Source organism: Papaver somniferum, chromosome 10, assembly GCF_003573695.1.
Source record: "Papaver somniferum cultivar HN1 chromosome 10, ASM357369v1, whole genome shotgun sequence".
In the NCBI taxonomy this organism is placed as follows: domain Eukaryota; kingdom Viridiplantae; phylum Streptophyta; class Magnoliopsida; order Ranunculales; family Papaveraceae; genus Papaver; species Papaver somniferum.
Genome location: NC_039367.1, coordinates 134,426,321 through 134,443,238, shown reverse-complemented (window position 1 = coordinate 134,443,238; position 16,918 = coordinate 134,426,321). Strand labels below are relative to the sequence as shown.

The 16,918-nt window shown below is 34.9% G+C and overlaps 2 long non-coding RNA genes across 2 annotated transcripts; both read right to left on the bottom strand.

Annotated features, from left to right (window-relative positions):
* Positions 1-12,671: 12,671 nt before the first annotated feature.
* LOC113317002 lies at positions 12,672-14,365 on the bottom strand. Its single transcript, XR_003343173.1, has 4 exons — positions 14,291-14,365; positions 13,923-14,013; positions 13,240-13,385; positions 12,672-13,028 (listed from the first exon to the last, which is right to left on the bottom strand). It is a non-coding gene; the product is annotated as an uncharacterized LOC113317002 (long non-coding RNA).
* A 704-nt stretch (positions 14,366-15,069) lies between these two features.
* LOC113317001 lies at positions 15,070-16,704 on the bottom strand. The gene is made up of 3 exons (XR_003343172.1): positions 16,322-16,704; positions 16,008-16,107; positions 15,070-15,827 (listed from the first exon to the last, which is right to left on the bottom strand). It is a non-coding gene; the product is annotated as an uncharacterized LOC113317001 (long non-coding RNA).
* Between the last annotated feature and the right edge of the window lie 214 nt (positions 16,705-16,918).

The window sequence follows — 16,918 nt, the reverse complement described above, 5'->3', positions numbered from 1 at the left end:
TTGAGGACAAGGATAATTCTCTAAGGGAGGAGTAATGTTATGTACCTGAGTTTCCCAAAGCACTATTCTGGGTACCTATGTATCTGTTAGTCATTGGTCCATTTAGATGGTTGGCTGGCCTAGCAGATATTGTCGCGTGTCTATCTTAGAGTGGTCGATTTTAGGGATTCTGGTTAGTTGGTATTTAACCTGTAATAGATAGAGTGAGACGGTAAGCATGATTAATGAACTTCTTTTTACGGCTGTGTTCACCTGAACCATATTATCTTCATCTCTTCTTTTCAATTCGTCTAGTTTCCTCTCTTAATTCGTCTAATCTTCCCTGCCTAACTCTAATACACTCCTCCTTACTGGATCTTGATTGTAATTTGACTGAGAACAATACATTTATATCTCTTACCTTTCCCTTTGATCAAACTTCCCTATCCTTTCTCTTCCATGTTTTTGGATGCTCTTTGAGCATTATTATTAAAGGAACCCGCGTCTTTTACTCGGGGCTTATTCGTGGGTGCCATATATGCCCGAAAGGTAAATATTCATTACTGCTCCATGGAATTGAGCTGAGAAAAGCCATGGATCCTGAGTAAGTGAGTATTAGTGTATTTTTTTAAAGAATTCGACCGATGAATACGGCAACTAGAATTAATTAGTCGCTCTATACTTGCATGCAATATGTCTAGGAGTATTTAATTGATTCAGATATGATGTGATCAGTATCATATTTATTCTGAATATTACTCTGGGCATGGTTGTAGCGCCAGACATCTTTCAAATGCATTGCACATATTGAAATGGATACTGAATTGCTCAATATGAGATACATGGAATATAGAGATCTCTTTAGCAAGAAGCTCTAATATCGCCGTCATGTATCGAGGTAATGGAACTGCGATTTGTTTATCTTGTGGAAAGAGAAGATATAACCTCAGTGTGAGATACATGGAATATCGGGATCTCTTAATCAAGAGGCTCTGATATCGCCATTATGTATCGAGGTCATGGAACTGCGATTCGTTTCTCTTGCAGAAAGTGAAGAATAACCTCTTATGCATTCTGATGTGGTCAGAGATACATAATTTCCAATGTGATTTTACGAATATGATCTTTGTTAAAAATCCACCACCAACATTCGGAAATCATATTCATGCGACAAATAAACTACTAGTAAATAAGAAAGATATAAATGTTTATTGAATTGGTTGATCGAGGCAAGGTAATCCTCTTTCCTTAAAGACAATTCATCTCTGTATACGGTGCTCACAGTTCACGGATGTCGTCTCCCAAGATACAATGACCACGCCTTGTAGTAAGTAACACTATAATACTACTTCACTGGCGAATGTTGACAATTATTGCGCTCTTAAATATGACTCTGACTCTTAACTTCAAAACTTATTTTCAACTTCTCAAAAACTGGTAAAAAAAATGTTCAAAACTAAAACAATATATGGGTACTTAGATAGTCAATGGTGACTATACAAGGTGTCTCTTCATTCATAAGTGACTCACCATGTCTAATGGTGACCCTCTATGACACCTATTCATGACTAGGTATCTTATGGTGAAAAGGGATGATCCTAAACTACCTCTTGGATTTTAAACTTTGAAAATAATTTTCACTCACATAAATAAATCTTAACTCAAAATTTCAATAGTCCTCCACATGAATAAAAAAACCGACTCAATAGAACTTAGAAACTTTTAAGAGCACAACCAAAAAGTACAATGCATCGGTAAATTGTAGCTTTTGGATTTGAACCAAAATTTACCGAATTTACCAGTCAATCAGTGAACGATGTCTTAAGATGTAAACTGTTGATGTAAATTGATACAATAAATCTCACACATTATATTTTCTTATAATCGTCAAATTCTCGGTTGTGTTCATTTCGGTCTTGAATATTTTTGGTATTTTATGAGTATCTACATTAACCCAGCCTTATCACAAAAGCGTCCCACTTCTCACTCATATAGGTGCTCTCCTATTAGTTAGATTAAGCTACAACAATCATTAAGAGAAAATCTCAATCTCCTACGTGATAGAAATCACAGACTCTTATCATAGGAATAAGAAAGATAAAATCTCTTCAATGTTATCTAGCGAATACGTCACAACTTAGTTTTCCATTTTGAACCTAGACCAAGGGATCTCCTGAAAACGTAGGGATACCAAATACTCCCAACTTTTACATTCGGCAACATGTATAGACAAAATTTAATACAACAAAAAGTATACCAACTTAATGATCCTTGAAAAGATGTATATAGAGTTAATATCTCAACCACTACTCAATCAGTATGTATATAGACACAAGGTCCATGAACCTGATTGTTAAGCATAGTACGTACTTGGACGATCTCAAAAATCAATCAAGGCGTATCCAAATAATTCAATTAGAATTCTGCCAAGTTTTTAAACTTGTTATCTATCTTTCAAGATACGAATTCTACAAGAAACTAGTCTTGTAATCGATTACAATTAAATGGACGTATCTACTTAGATTGAATACGTACAAACCTGTGTAAATCCAATTATAAAGATAAACAATATAATGCGGAAAAGGAAAAACACAAGACACCAGAAATTTTGTTAACGAGGAAACCACAATAGCAGAAAAACCTCGGTGCCTAGTCCATCTTGAACGCCGTATTGTACTAAGTCGCTACAAACAATAGCCTACTATCATACTTCGTACTGGAATTTATTTGAGACCGAGTCCATCCTCCAAGCGATTCAGTTACAGTCGCGCTCCTTACGTCTCTTGAACCTTGCAAGGTTCTATGCACTTGCATCCTTAACTGGCATCCTATACAACCTAAGAGTTGCTTCAGCTGAAGTAAAGACTTTTGATACCAATCTGACTCTAACATATAAGCCTAATTGATTTATGTTTAGATAAAAGATCAAGGTATGAAAATCTGTTTGCAATAGACAAAGTTATCAAACCTCACAAATCGGGAACTTACGACTCCCGAAGAGCATCCTAGATTCTTAACCACCTCTCAAGAACAATCTTCCAAAAATCAACTAAGATCAGTATTTAGATATCTATCTTGAGGAATCACAAAGTCTGAGATGAAGAGAACTTTGCGATTACTATTTATCTTGACTAAAAGAGATTACGAGAACCTCGATAACAGAAAAGCAAGATCAGGATTCACGAACTATCAAGGTAAAGATAGTCGTACCTGGATTCGCGAATCCCCAAAGAGAAGTCTTTTAGTCGTAGACCTAATAACGTTTCACTGAGGAAACTTATGTCAATCAGGACGACTCTGGAATCAACTAGGACACAAAGTGTCAGGGATTGATTTTCCCAATTGACAGGGATGCTCTATTTATAGTTTTCTGTGAAGCCCCAAATATATAACCTGCTTGGCCAATAGGATTACAATCTAATTAAAGCAGCAAACCTATATTATTGATTTTAAGAATCATAATTTACATAAAGTGCTAGTAACAAAACCCAAAATCTCCGATACTATATAAATAAAAGTCTCTCAATGTGATATGTATTGTTTTACAGAATAAAGAATAATACACATAATAAAAGATATACAAGTATATCTAATGTTCGATAAAGCTTTAAGCTAAGAAAACATATATCTGCGTGCGCACCATTTCTTCTGATTAATGAAACCGAAGTGGGAACGAGTGAGCACATCATCCCAAAAGGGGGCTCAGTGGATACCATTATAAAATCCAAGTAATCACTAACATGCTTCATAGTTCTACTAAATAAAAACGATAAAACATCTTTTACACACAACATAAAGAAGAAGATTGCTTCAACTCACTTCCCCAGATACTGCGTCCGTAGTGGAAATATTCGTGAAAGATCCACCACCGGATGGTCTACGAGAAATGAATTAAACAACCTAAAAATATGTTATCCTAACCTCGTCTCACTCAATGGAGAAGAAGATGCTAGGAATAACTCCAGTCTCAAATGATAGCATGAATCCAGGTACCATAAGATATTATCATGGAACTAGGTAGTAAGGCCCCGGCTCAACCTTTCGTTATAGTATTAATAATAATTGTACATACATTAAAACATACCACAACTTAGTTATAGTATACAAATACTTTTAAAAGACTACTAAGTAATTAGTTTAATTAGTAAGACCCCCATGATGTTCACATGTATTTCATGAAACACATGCCTAAAACACATCTATATTAAAAGAATAAAAAGTTTTTTTATGAAATACATGTCGATAGGAAAAAATAATGTAATATTGTTTTTGCTTATAAAAAATAGATTGGATTAAATATCATTAAAATAGGACAACATATGAAAAAGTGTAACCCTTCTAAAAGAGTAAATCAATAATCCCAAACAAAAAGAAAGAATTATACATAGGTACATATTCATACCTACTATAGTCTGCATTATTACATGTATCACGTTCAACCAAAATAAGAAAGCAGTAATATATGTTGATTAAAAAACAACATGGAAACAACCATAAAGTTTAATGTAAAACGTAGTATGACATTACCTTTTAATCCAATTTGATATCTTCTAGTCATTTAATCTGAAACCAAATCTATGTCTTAGAATCTCATATTCTTTGTTCAGATTTATACATTATAATACCTTTTTTGCATTTTCATTCTTTCTCGATCCCAATTTTATCCATGTTAACATTGTATTTGTTGTAGATGTTCTTTGAATGTTAACATCCTACGTTAGTTTTATTTATTTTTTCACTTTTCGTCCATCTTTGTAATAATATTTCCCAAACTCTTCTATTTGCACTTTGGTTCGTGAAAATACTCATATTATCATGCTCTCTATGTATTTATTATGTTACTTGTTCTCCCGTGAATAGAATCATTTCTCTGTCTCTTTCTATTAGTATTTTCTTCTTCAAAACAATATCTGAAGCCTCTTTTAATAATGCAAAGATGTCTCCATAGTTCGTTTTAATTTGACCATTCATTAGACTCTGAATCTTCTTTGAAAAAAATTCCCTGGTAAATAAGCTTCAAGCATTTACTGTCACTCGATAATAGATGAGTTATAGAACTTTTTTTTCCTGCATTCTTGATTCATCAGTGTCATCAAATTCTAAAATTTGGCTAAATGTGATGTCATTCACAATAGTGTCTAAACTTTGTCAGCTCATATTTTTGTCTTCTCTTTTGGTTGTACAGTAGAACCCCCTATAGATAATCCGCGATAAATTAATAATTATGCTAAAATAATAGTTTTTGTCGGTCCCGAGTCGGGGACAACATGCTAAATTAATAATTCACTAAATTTATAAATTAATATATTTTTAAAACTTTATGTAAGTTCCTCATGATAATAACTCTCCAATTATATAAAATAAGTTCCACGTTATGCTAATTTGATAAAGAGTGACTTAATTGACTTGGTTTTTTTTGAAATTGATGAATTTCATCTGGGTCGTTTCTTAGCACTAAAAGAGTTTTTCATGTTGTTGTTTCATTACATGTAATAAAATATTTATTCAATATCTTCCCAGTTACCATAACTTATTTACGTGAAGGTGGCTCTGTAATTATACTTTTATCTTCCACTTCAACATCATCATTTTTATCGCCAATCAACAAATATGAACGTATATGATCTCGAGGGTAGTTCAAGATGTTCCTAATCTTTTCTCTGCATATAATACCTTAGACAGAGATGTAATAAGTAAATATTCAGACAACAAGTTAAAATATTATAACTATAACGCAAATGAATGATCTCGAACCTTGGTTATTGCTGGGAGTATTTCCTCCTGACATATTCACCTGTTACAGAGTTTTTTATTCTTACTAAGCATAACCTTGATATTAAGTATCAAAAAGATATACAATCCCATGATTTTATGAAATGAAAATAAAAGAGAAGCGCACTTTGGGAGTTTTGTGCTTTAACTTGCAAGAATGTATTTCATAGATGTCCTATGTCTGCGGTCTTGTGTCCTATTTATAGGTTTTAAAGAAGCCTAGTTAAGGAAATTAATATTTCCATATCATTTAAATTGTAGTAATTTCCCCATTAAGGAAATTGGTTTCCTGGGATAACTTAAGCCGCTGAATCTAATTTGTAGTTCTTTCTTATTTGGATTTCAAAAAAATGCACAACTAAGTTAAAATTGGATTTCTATTATAACTGACTTTGGAAATCGTAGAGTTTCAGGAAACTTTGTAGATTGTTTGACGCATTTTTGTATCTTTTTAGGTATTTTGGAATTAGTGTGACCCGTTGATCAAATTTAGTTTAGAGCATCGAATTTCAAAACTACTATTGTAAAATCTTAAAATTGAGCTTAATAAAGGAATCACAAACATGGTTTATTAAAATTGAATATTATTAATATATTATGTGTGCTATTGAAATCTGTATTTTCTTGAACTGAATCACGATATTGTTAGAGATGTGCATTCTTGTATGAATTGAAGACATTCTTGTTTCACATGGCTTGCACGGTCTAAAATGCTATCAGGTGCGCTTGTATACCAGGGTTGTTGGTGTATATATCATCTAGTTGAGTCACCTTATCCTCGCCACCATAACTAACCCTATCAATTCAAAGTTTTTGGTTGGGGTTGAGAGAAGTGGCCAGGGTAAGATATGCTGGTGAACATCACCTATGTAAAACTAAAAGGCGATGGGACAAATATGTGCTTACTGAGATCCTTGGTTCCTGACCTTATTAATGTACAAATGCTTCTACTTGGATCAGTGAAATCCTCAGTGATGGACATTATATTTGTGCATCGTATAACATTGGAATACTATCTTGCACGAAAGAAAATGTCTAACTACTCCGATAGAGGAACTAAAGAAGCATATACCTAAGAAAACACACATCGACATTCAAAATATTACACGTTATCTGATACCAAATTTATCCATGTTTACATTCTATTTTTATTGTGATGTTCTGAATGTCAACATGCTACATTCTTGTAATTTTTACCCTTTGTTCATCTTTGTAATAATATTCCCCAAATTATTTATTTGCTTTTCGGATCCATGCATGGTTTGGGAAAACAATCATGTTATCATACTCTGTATATATCATGCTCTGTATATATATCTGTTTTGTTACTTATATATCTGCAAGTACATATAAAGCACTTAAGATTCCTTAAATTTCCCAGGTGAAGTGATTCAATATTTAAAGACACGTTATAAAATCAAGCAGAACTAAGTTGTCCTAGCTAGAGTCTGACCACTATAAGATACTCCCTCCATCCCGTTATTAATTGACCTACTACCTCCGTCCCACTATTAAGTGACCTAGTGTATAACTAAATTTAGTTATACACTAGGTCACTTAATAGTGGGACGGAGGTAATACTTTATAATAACTAAATTCAGTTATAAAATAGGTCAATTAATAGGTGGGACGGAGGTAGTATTTAAAATTGAAGTTCCAAGTTATCAGTGGCATTCGCTCAAAGTTCAGCATCTCCAATGGATTCTCCTCGACCAATCTGTTCCAAAAAAAAAAAACTGAAGGCATCTTAAATCATAAATCACTATATCATACTAATAAATTTCAATCTTAACCCGTACACACCATTATTCTATCTAAATAAAAAGATCAAAATAAGCTTAAACATAAGCAGGTACAGGAGAAAAAACATTACCTAGAAATATCTTCATTTTAGTTCGCAACTCAGATGAGCTATATATTATACAGGCTCACTGTAATGGCAACTGCAAGATGAAACTTAGCTTATATAAAGACAACTCTCTTTATTGATGTTTATAAAATCTCTCAAAACTAAACACAAGCTCTAATCTTGCTCATATGATCAACCACAACTTTGGTGATCATATATATATAGAACTATGAATTCCTTTTCCTAGTCCTATTACCTTATTACATGTCTTTCCTTTTCTTAGAACTAGATGACTTCTAATTCCCTTAGGATTACATCAATTTCCTAATCTTGTCCTAAACAGCTTGTTAGTGACTTCTATGTTGAAGTTTAACCAACATTCTCCCCGTTAAGCTTCAACCTTACCCGTGACATATCTTGTACTCCAATCAGTTGTCTCATTTCTTCAAACTTGATCCGAGCTAATGCCTTTGTCAATATATCTGCCTTCTGCTCAGTTCTAGGTATGTGTTCTACGTTAATGACCTCCTTCTCGATGCATTCTCGTATGAAATGATACCTTTTGTGAATGTGTTTCGTCTTCCCATGAAACACTGGATTTTTAGTGAGTGCAATTTCAGACTTATTATCAATCTTGATGAGAACTTTTTCAGGTTCTCTTCCTTTGATTTCACCCAATAATTCTTGAAGCCATATTGATTGTTTAGACGCTTATGTTGCGGCCATGAACTCAGCTTCACAGGATGAGAGGGCTACAATGTCTTGCTTCTGTGAACACCATGTAATAGATGCTTCACCTAGATAAAATATATGACCAGTTGTACCTTTTCCATCATCTTGGTCAATATTATGACTGCTGTCACTGTACCCAACAATTCCTTTTGATCCTCCTCGACCATACTTCAATCCACAGCTGATTGTTCCTCTTAGATATCTCAATATCTGCTTTATTACATCACCATGAGACTTGCGTGGACTCTGCATATAACGGCTTGCTACTCCCACAGAGAAATCCAAATCTGGTCTTGTGTGTAATAAATATCTTAGGCATCCAACATTTCTTCTATAACTCGTTGGATCAATCTCAGCTTCTTCTTGTGCCTTTGAAACTTTAAGTCCAAACTCCATTTGTATCTTAGTTGGATTACAAGTTTCAAGTCCTGCTTCTTTCAGAATTCTCCTTGCATAAGCTTCTTGTTTAATCTGAATCCCATCTACTCCTTGATGGACTTCTATGCCAAGGTAATAAGTGAGTTTTCCGAGGTCTGACATCTCAAACTTTGATGACATTTCTCTCTTGAACTCATTGATCACCTTAAGGGAGTTTCCAGTCAAAAATAGATCATCTACATAGACTGCAATCACAAGAAGTGTTCCCTTTTGTTCTCTTCTGTATACTGATGTTTCTTTAGAGCACTTAACAAATCTGATTTCTCTTAAGATTTGATCTAACTTTGTATTCCAGGCTCGAGGAGCTTGTCTTAGACCATATAGAGCTTTTGATAACTTATAAACCTTATGCTCTTGTCCTTTTACTTCAAAACCTTCTGGTTGTTCAACATACACATCTTCTCGCAATTCACCAAGTAAGAATGCTGTCTTAGCGTCTAAGTGGTGAATTTCCCCTGAGTTTGATGATGTTTCTGCTATTAAGAGACGAATTGTATCTAGTCTAGCAACTGATGCAAAAACTTCATCAAAGTCTATGCCTGATTATTGAACGTATCCCTTAGCTACAAGTCTTGCCTTATATTTGCTGACAGTACCATCAGCATTCCGTTTTATTTTGAAGATCCACTTAAGACCAATCACTTTTACCCCACCTGGCTTATCAACTAGAAAACAAGTCTTTTTTCTGTTGATTGAAATAATTTCTCTCTACATGCTTGTGTTCATTTAGTCGAGACCTTTGCTTCCTGAAAATTCCTTGGTTCATAATTAACATAAAGTAGCATTATCTCACATTCTTATGCAGCTTGAAGAACATAATCCTCCAGATACTGTGGCTTTTGTATCTGTCTTGTTGATTTTCGTAGTGGAATGGGTTGATTTATTTCATCGATCTCTTCTTCTTCTTCTTCTACTTCTTCGTTATTCTCAGTGGTTTCATTATTCTCTTCTTCTTCTTGATTAACATCATTGTTTCCATTGGTATTGATGATTATGGGTCCTTCGCCTTCATCAATTACTTGACCCCATCTCATGTGAAACATTCCTGGATCCCTACTTGGTCCATCATTAGTTTCTTTCCAGTTCCAGTTTGCTTTTTCATCGAATACCACATCTCGAATCACTATTACTCTTTTCGTTGTTGGATTGAATAATCTGTAAGCTTTGGATCCAGGCTCAATTCCTAGATCCACAAGAGTCTGAGATCGATCATCCAGTTTCTTAAGAGTTGCAGAATCAACTTTTGCGTATGCTTTGCAACCAAACACTAAATGATCTATGTTTGGTTTTCTCTTTCGCGAACTTTCATATAGAGTCATGTCTTTCAGAGCTTTCGTAGGTATCCTGTTTATTAGGTATGTGGAGTGTCGTACAGCTTCTCCCCATAGATAATTAGGTACCTGTATAGCCTTTAAAGAACTTCTTATCATCTCCATTAGAGTCATGTTTCTCCTCTCCACCACTCCGTTTTGTTGTGGTGTATATGGTGTTGTGAGTTTCCTTTTGATTCCATTTGACTCACAGAACTTGTTGAACTCTACGGAAGTGAACTCTCCTCCTCTATCAGTTCTAAGCATTTTGACCTCCTCTTTTAACTCTTTTTCTATCAGATTTCTGAAAGCTTTGAATCTGTCAAATGCTTCACTCTTTTCTTTCATAAGAATATACCACATATATCTTGAGAAGCCATCTATAATAACAAATATGTATTTGTTATTTGCAAGGGTTTGTGGTGTAATAGGACCACATAAATCAGCATGAAGAAGCTCTAATGGCTTTGAGGCTCTGAATGTTGTTGCTTTTGGGAAACCTTGACGAGTTTGTTTCCCAACTAAACATGATTCACAGATTTTTGCTTCATCATTTATCTGTGGTAGTCATCGAACCATCTTGTTTTGAGACATTGCCTTTAAAGTTCTAAAGCTTATGTGTCCTAACCTTGCGTGCCACTTCCATGTCTGATCTTCCAGTCTCATATTCAGACACAATGGCCTTCCAATCATGAGACTTATCTTGTAGAGTCTATTCTGTGAGCGTGAGACTCTAAATAAAAGTCTTCCACTTGGGTCATGAATTGTTAGATAATCTTGTCGCATTCTAACATCACATCCAACTTCTGTAGCTTGTCCTAAACTTAGAATGTTGCTTTGTAAGTTTGGGATGAAGTAGATGTTTGTGACAAGCTTCTGTTCTCCGGTCTTGCTCTGAAATAGAATTGATCCTTTCCCTTCAATTTCTACAGAAGATCCATCCCCAAACTTCACTTGTCCTTTGATTTTCTCATTGAGTTCAGAAAAGTAGTGTCTCTTACCAGTCATGTGATTGCTGGCTCCATTATCTAAATACCAGATTTCTTCTTCTCCATCCTTTGATTCGTAGTTCTTTGGTATTAGTTTCCCTTCGTTTAAGAATACAACTTCGTGCATGAAAAGAGCTGTATCTGCTTCCCTTGTTTCATTCTTGTTTGCTTCTTCCATCTTTTGTATTCTTTCAGGGCATGCAGAGGAGAAGTGTCCTGGTTTATCACATCTGTAACAAATAATGTTTGATCTATCCTTCTTTTCTTTCCCTTGGTTTTGATCATTCTGACTTGTTGTTCTATCTTGTGAGTTAAACTTTCCTCCCATTCCTCGGCCTCTGTTTACTCTACCACCTCTTCCACGACCTCTTCCTCTTGTCGCAGAGTTTTGTTGGTAAGAGTTTGTGTACAAGAGCTTTCCTTGAGTTTCTCCATTGTTTTCTTCATCAAGGATTCTCTCTTCATATGCTTTCAATCTTCCAATTATATCTTCATAGCTAGTCTTCTTTAAATCTAAGACTTGTTCGAGAGAAGCTATGATATGAATATACTTGGATCTTGGTAAACTATTGAGAAACTTCTTTACCAGTTTATCTTCATCAATGGATTGTCCAAGTGACGCAGCTTTTGAGGCTATCTCTGATAGCTTTCCTGCAAAGCTATCAATAGTATCAGTGTCTTTCATCTTCACTCTTTCAAATTCAGACATTAAGGTTTGCAGACGGGCTTCTTTAACTCGATCAGCTCCGAGATTACGTGCCTTTATTGCATCCCAAATTTTCTTTGAAGTTTCATGTTCACCAACTTGTAGAACAAGACATTCTGGTATTGCTTGAAAGAGTAATCCAATGGCAACATTGTTTTTGTCTGGGTCCAATGTACCAGGATCAATTGTTTCCCAAACTTTGAAGATTTTCGTCAGTACCTTCATTCTCATGGCCCATACTGTGTAGTTTGTGGCGTTGAAGATTGGAACTTGTATTGATGGTGGCGTGAACTGTTTTGCACCCACAATGGTGGTTTCGTTTTCCATGGCTCAGAAACAAGCTCTGTTACCAATTAATGGCAACTGCAAGATGAAACTTAGCTTATATAAAGACAACTCTCTTTATTGATGTTTAGAAAATCTCTCAAAACTAAACACAAGCTCTAATCTTGCTCATATGATCAACCACAACTTTGGTGATCATATATATATAGAACTATGAATTCCTTTTCCTAGTCCTATTACCTTATTACATGTCTTTCCTTTTCTTAGAACTAGATGACTTCTAATTCCCTTAGGATTACATCAATTTCCTAATCTTGTCCTAACCAGCTTGTTAGTGACTTCTATGTTGAAGTTTAACCAACACACTATAGCATCAAACACACTATTTTGCAGGAAAAACAAACAAATCCGACCACGTTTTAATAGGTATCAGATCACAATCCTAAACATCTAACAATTGCTGAACTACAGATACGCAAAGCGTGGGAAAAGTATGCATAAAGAAGGGAAAAACAAAAGTAATGTTTACATACATAAAGTATATCAGTGATAAATATTTAAATTGTAGGAATGTTTTATTTTGAGAATCATAAGACATAACACTTCCACCTGGTAGAACGTGATCATCCCATGTGAACCCCATACCCAAATGTCAACCCAAAAATTACATTCTTATTAATTATCAGGAACGCCCTAGTGAAGCTATTTTACTCAACTTACTAATAAGAAATTATAAAAAGTGAACTAAAACTTTTTGAGATAACCTTCCAACCCACTATTCAAATCCTTACAATCTCCAAACAGGTGAATGGTCGACGAACTGGTAAAAGGTCATTTTGAGAACCGCCAGGTGTATGGTCATTTGGAGAATGACGAACAAATGAGCAAACTGAAAACAACGGGGCATTCAGGATGGGATCCACAAACTGGTGAACAACCCATCGAATGAGCGTTGAACTGTTGAGCGACTGGCAAGGAACAAAGATCTTTAGTCAAAATTAGAAAACCAAATTAATAAGAAAAAAAAAGGGTGAGCAGTGCAAGTTTTTAGTTAAACTCAACCTATATAAACTTTCTGATCCAATAAAATTTGAGCAACACAATACTAAGTTTTTAGTTAAACACAACTATCCTGCGTATATCATACAACGACGACAGTAAAGAAATGATAAATTTTACCTAATCCTTCAAGATAGAAAACCAACCCTTAACGGCCCTGCATTTTTATTGATTCATCGTGGCTCTTGTTTCCCTTGTTAGCTGAGTCGGCGAAACACCTTTGAGCCCAGTTACCCAACCTTAGCCAAGACGCATGATTTGTGCAGCTGTGATTGAGAAAAAGCCGACATAACTTGTACGTGTTACATTAAGCGATGGGGCTATCTATTTACAATGGCGTTGCACATCATTAATCAATGTAATTCTCCACAGTAACACAGTTGGCAGTATCTTTACTTCCAAACTTAAATGGGTTAGTGTTGATACACCTAACCATACTTTCTGTTGAAGCTGAATTAGATGTATAAACACTAACCAATTTAGTTAGGAGTGTTACTGTTATCTGAAGGCGAATATCAGCAAATTTCGCTCATCTTTAAGTTATGTTGAATATCTAAATCCAAGGAAACATCTAAATTCAATTATTATCAAATTATTGTAAACACCGATAATGAAAATGTACATTAAAGTAGACGATTTCAAATTATTGTAAACATCTAAATTCAAAGGGAACTGATCAAATTTCAAAGTGACACTAAGGAGTAATGAATAACAAACAAAACTCAATTCTTTGGAATATATTCCACCTAATAAGTTGTATTCAATAACACAAAAAATCACAGGACTGAAAACAACCCCCTTACCTCCATGGCAACCATGCAATGGAGACTACAGGAGATCAAATCTCTTTTCTGTTTCCTTCAGCTGCCAAGATCTCTGAGCTTTTCCCAGTACCTGCAATCAGAACTTAAGCTAAAATTAATTTAAGTACTCTGTTTTAAGATGTGTCATAGTCCAATACTAAATACAGCAATAAAAGTGGATCGTGGATCAAAGAGAAAAACATGTACAACTTTATTTATTTTAAGATGTGTACAACCTTTTAGAAAACACACCTTGAAAATGAATCAATTTTGGTTGAAAAACAATGCATATTAATGGGACAAATAACCCGTAATTGTAGTATGCAATCAAAAGAACAGCTTCTATCGGTGCTTCTGCTAAGCTCTACCTTTTTATCTTCCCTATGAGCGAGATTCATTAATTTGTAATCCTCCCGTCTCCAAGATTTAGAAGCCAGTCTTCCCTAACGTCCTGAGATACTTTACAGCAATGATGAGAAAGAATTCAAACACTTCTTCAAACAGTGAGCACTACAATATTTTCGTTATTATCCATGTCCTGTTACTATATTTTCTTGTCGCGTGCACTAAAACCAAGCCAGTCTTCCCTAAGGTCCGAGATACTTTACAGCAACGATGAGAAAGAATTCAAACACTTCTTCAAACAGTGAGCACTACTATATTTTCGTTATTATCCATGTCATATTACTATATTTTCTGGTCGCGTGCACTAAAACCACTAAGGATAGCTGTGGATAAATACATACAAAAGGAAGAAGGCTTGATCCATGAAAAATACACATATTTTTCTTTCATTGAAGGTATATCTCATTTTTCTTCCACTTCTCGTTCATTTAAATACCGCACAATCACCGCAAGTGTTTCAGACTCATTGATATCGAAGAAAACAGATATGATTTATTCAACCATCACCATTGCGCCATAAAAGCATCCCATATCATCCATTTCAAGCACCTAAAAATGCCATAATTTCAGCTTTCACATTTAAAGAAGTCTAAAACATAAAGCAATATGTAGCCATCTGCAGTACGTACTATTCCAATGTGTACTAATCTTGCGTAGACTAAGCACATTATATTCTGTTTTGAATTCATCTCATACTATTACCGATTACAGAAATGGAGTTTAAGGTACACATAAAACTCAACAGAAAAATCTCATACCCCGAGATTTCATATTGGTTAGTTTGGTAACTCTTTATATCATAATAAATACATAAATAAATTCTTAACCTTAAAAAGATGGACCGAACTCGGTTGATGTTGAAAATGATGGAACATTAAACATTAATTTCAGTTGGGCATTTGCACAAATGCATAAGGCTCTAAATTTGAATCTTCCTCCGTTTTCCTGAAATCCATAACTAATGGAAGGGAAATTAACTTCATCAGAATTAAGATATATACACAGTTGCGTACATCTATAACATCCAGTTGTGCTGCCATTTCTTATGATGGGAATACTACTGTTTTCCTGCTCTTGTTAGACTGCTACCATATGCCTTCACCACTATAGGCCTGCCTCAATTGTTTCAGAAATTTGCCTAACCGCGTAGCAAATTGAAAGGGCACAAAATAGGAAAAAATTGAAATTCTGGATTACCACATGATACGATAACAAATAACACAGCTACTCATAAGACCTTTCCATTCTCCGTAGAGCAAATGTGGTAGTCAGGGGGGTGGGGTGGCGGATGCATTCCTCCAACTCGTTCTGATATCTCTCTCAATTTCTCACCCAGTTTTTGGCGTAAGGTAACTGCATCATTTGCATTTATACATGCCTAAGAGATTCATCTTACGGAGCACGAAAATCAAGCTAGAATTTGTTGACTGTACTTATTAGTTTTTTGGTTGCGTATCATTGGTTGGAGGCATTCTTCCAACTGACATCAGTACTCAGTTCCTACAAAATTTGACGTATATATTGTCAAATGCTCATATGGTTTACTTAACTAAACACTAAAGTTAACATGCCAAAATCAGAGAGTGAAGCATTGTATAAATTACAATATATGAAGGGTTTATAACCAATGTCAAATAAATGGCTGCTGGGACAAAACAAATATTTTTAGGCACTACATACCAAGTCTAGACAAATAAATGACTTTGCTTTATGCTGAATCACACGCCCTAGTTCGACTCCCATTGGATTCCAACTCACAATTCACAACAGAATTTATCACCTGAAATCACAGAAGCAAACCGGATATTTAGAGTTGAACAAAATCATGTAATAAGATGTGATTTTCTTTTTTGTTAATGAAGAATACTCTTTGGATTATAGGGTCGATGGCTGCAAAATCCAAACAAACATGGTTATGAGATTAATGAATTTAAATATATATATATAAAAAAAAGCAAAGAAAGGATACAATTACAGGGTTTCTGCATGCTTACCTTTTTCGGCTATCCCGCTTAACACAACAGAATTTATCACCTGAAATCACGGAAGCTAACCGACTAAAAAACACTAACCTAGAATAGGACGAATCTTATCAGGACCAATAAACAGGAGGAACTCCAATAATTCAAAATAACAACGAATCAAAAACCCTAAATATCGTAAGATCTTCAGTTTTTGCAATATGTCAACCCTAATCAATCGAAAGATTAGGTATTGATGCTTTCACTAAATTATCTTTGAGAAGGATTTGTTGCTGCCACTATTTCGAGTTTCAAACCTCTTTGAAGCACTACATCACCTTACCCTTAACAATGTTAACGCCTACGGATCAAACAGACGAAAAGCTGCTCGAAGTAGTTTCAGGAGGCAAAATAAGGAAGAGAAATCTAAATAAAGAAAATAAAGTTTTCCATGACCAATTCCCACCCAACCCTATTTCTATTCACCCGCACCCCACCCCTTCACAAAACCAAAATTTTCATCTGGAGGATTTTGACCGCAAGATGGGACTCCCTAATAAATCCTGACCGTTCTATGACATAAATATCAAAGTTAAAGTGCACGTCTTTTTATAACATTGATGACCAAGT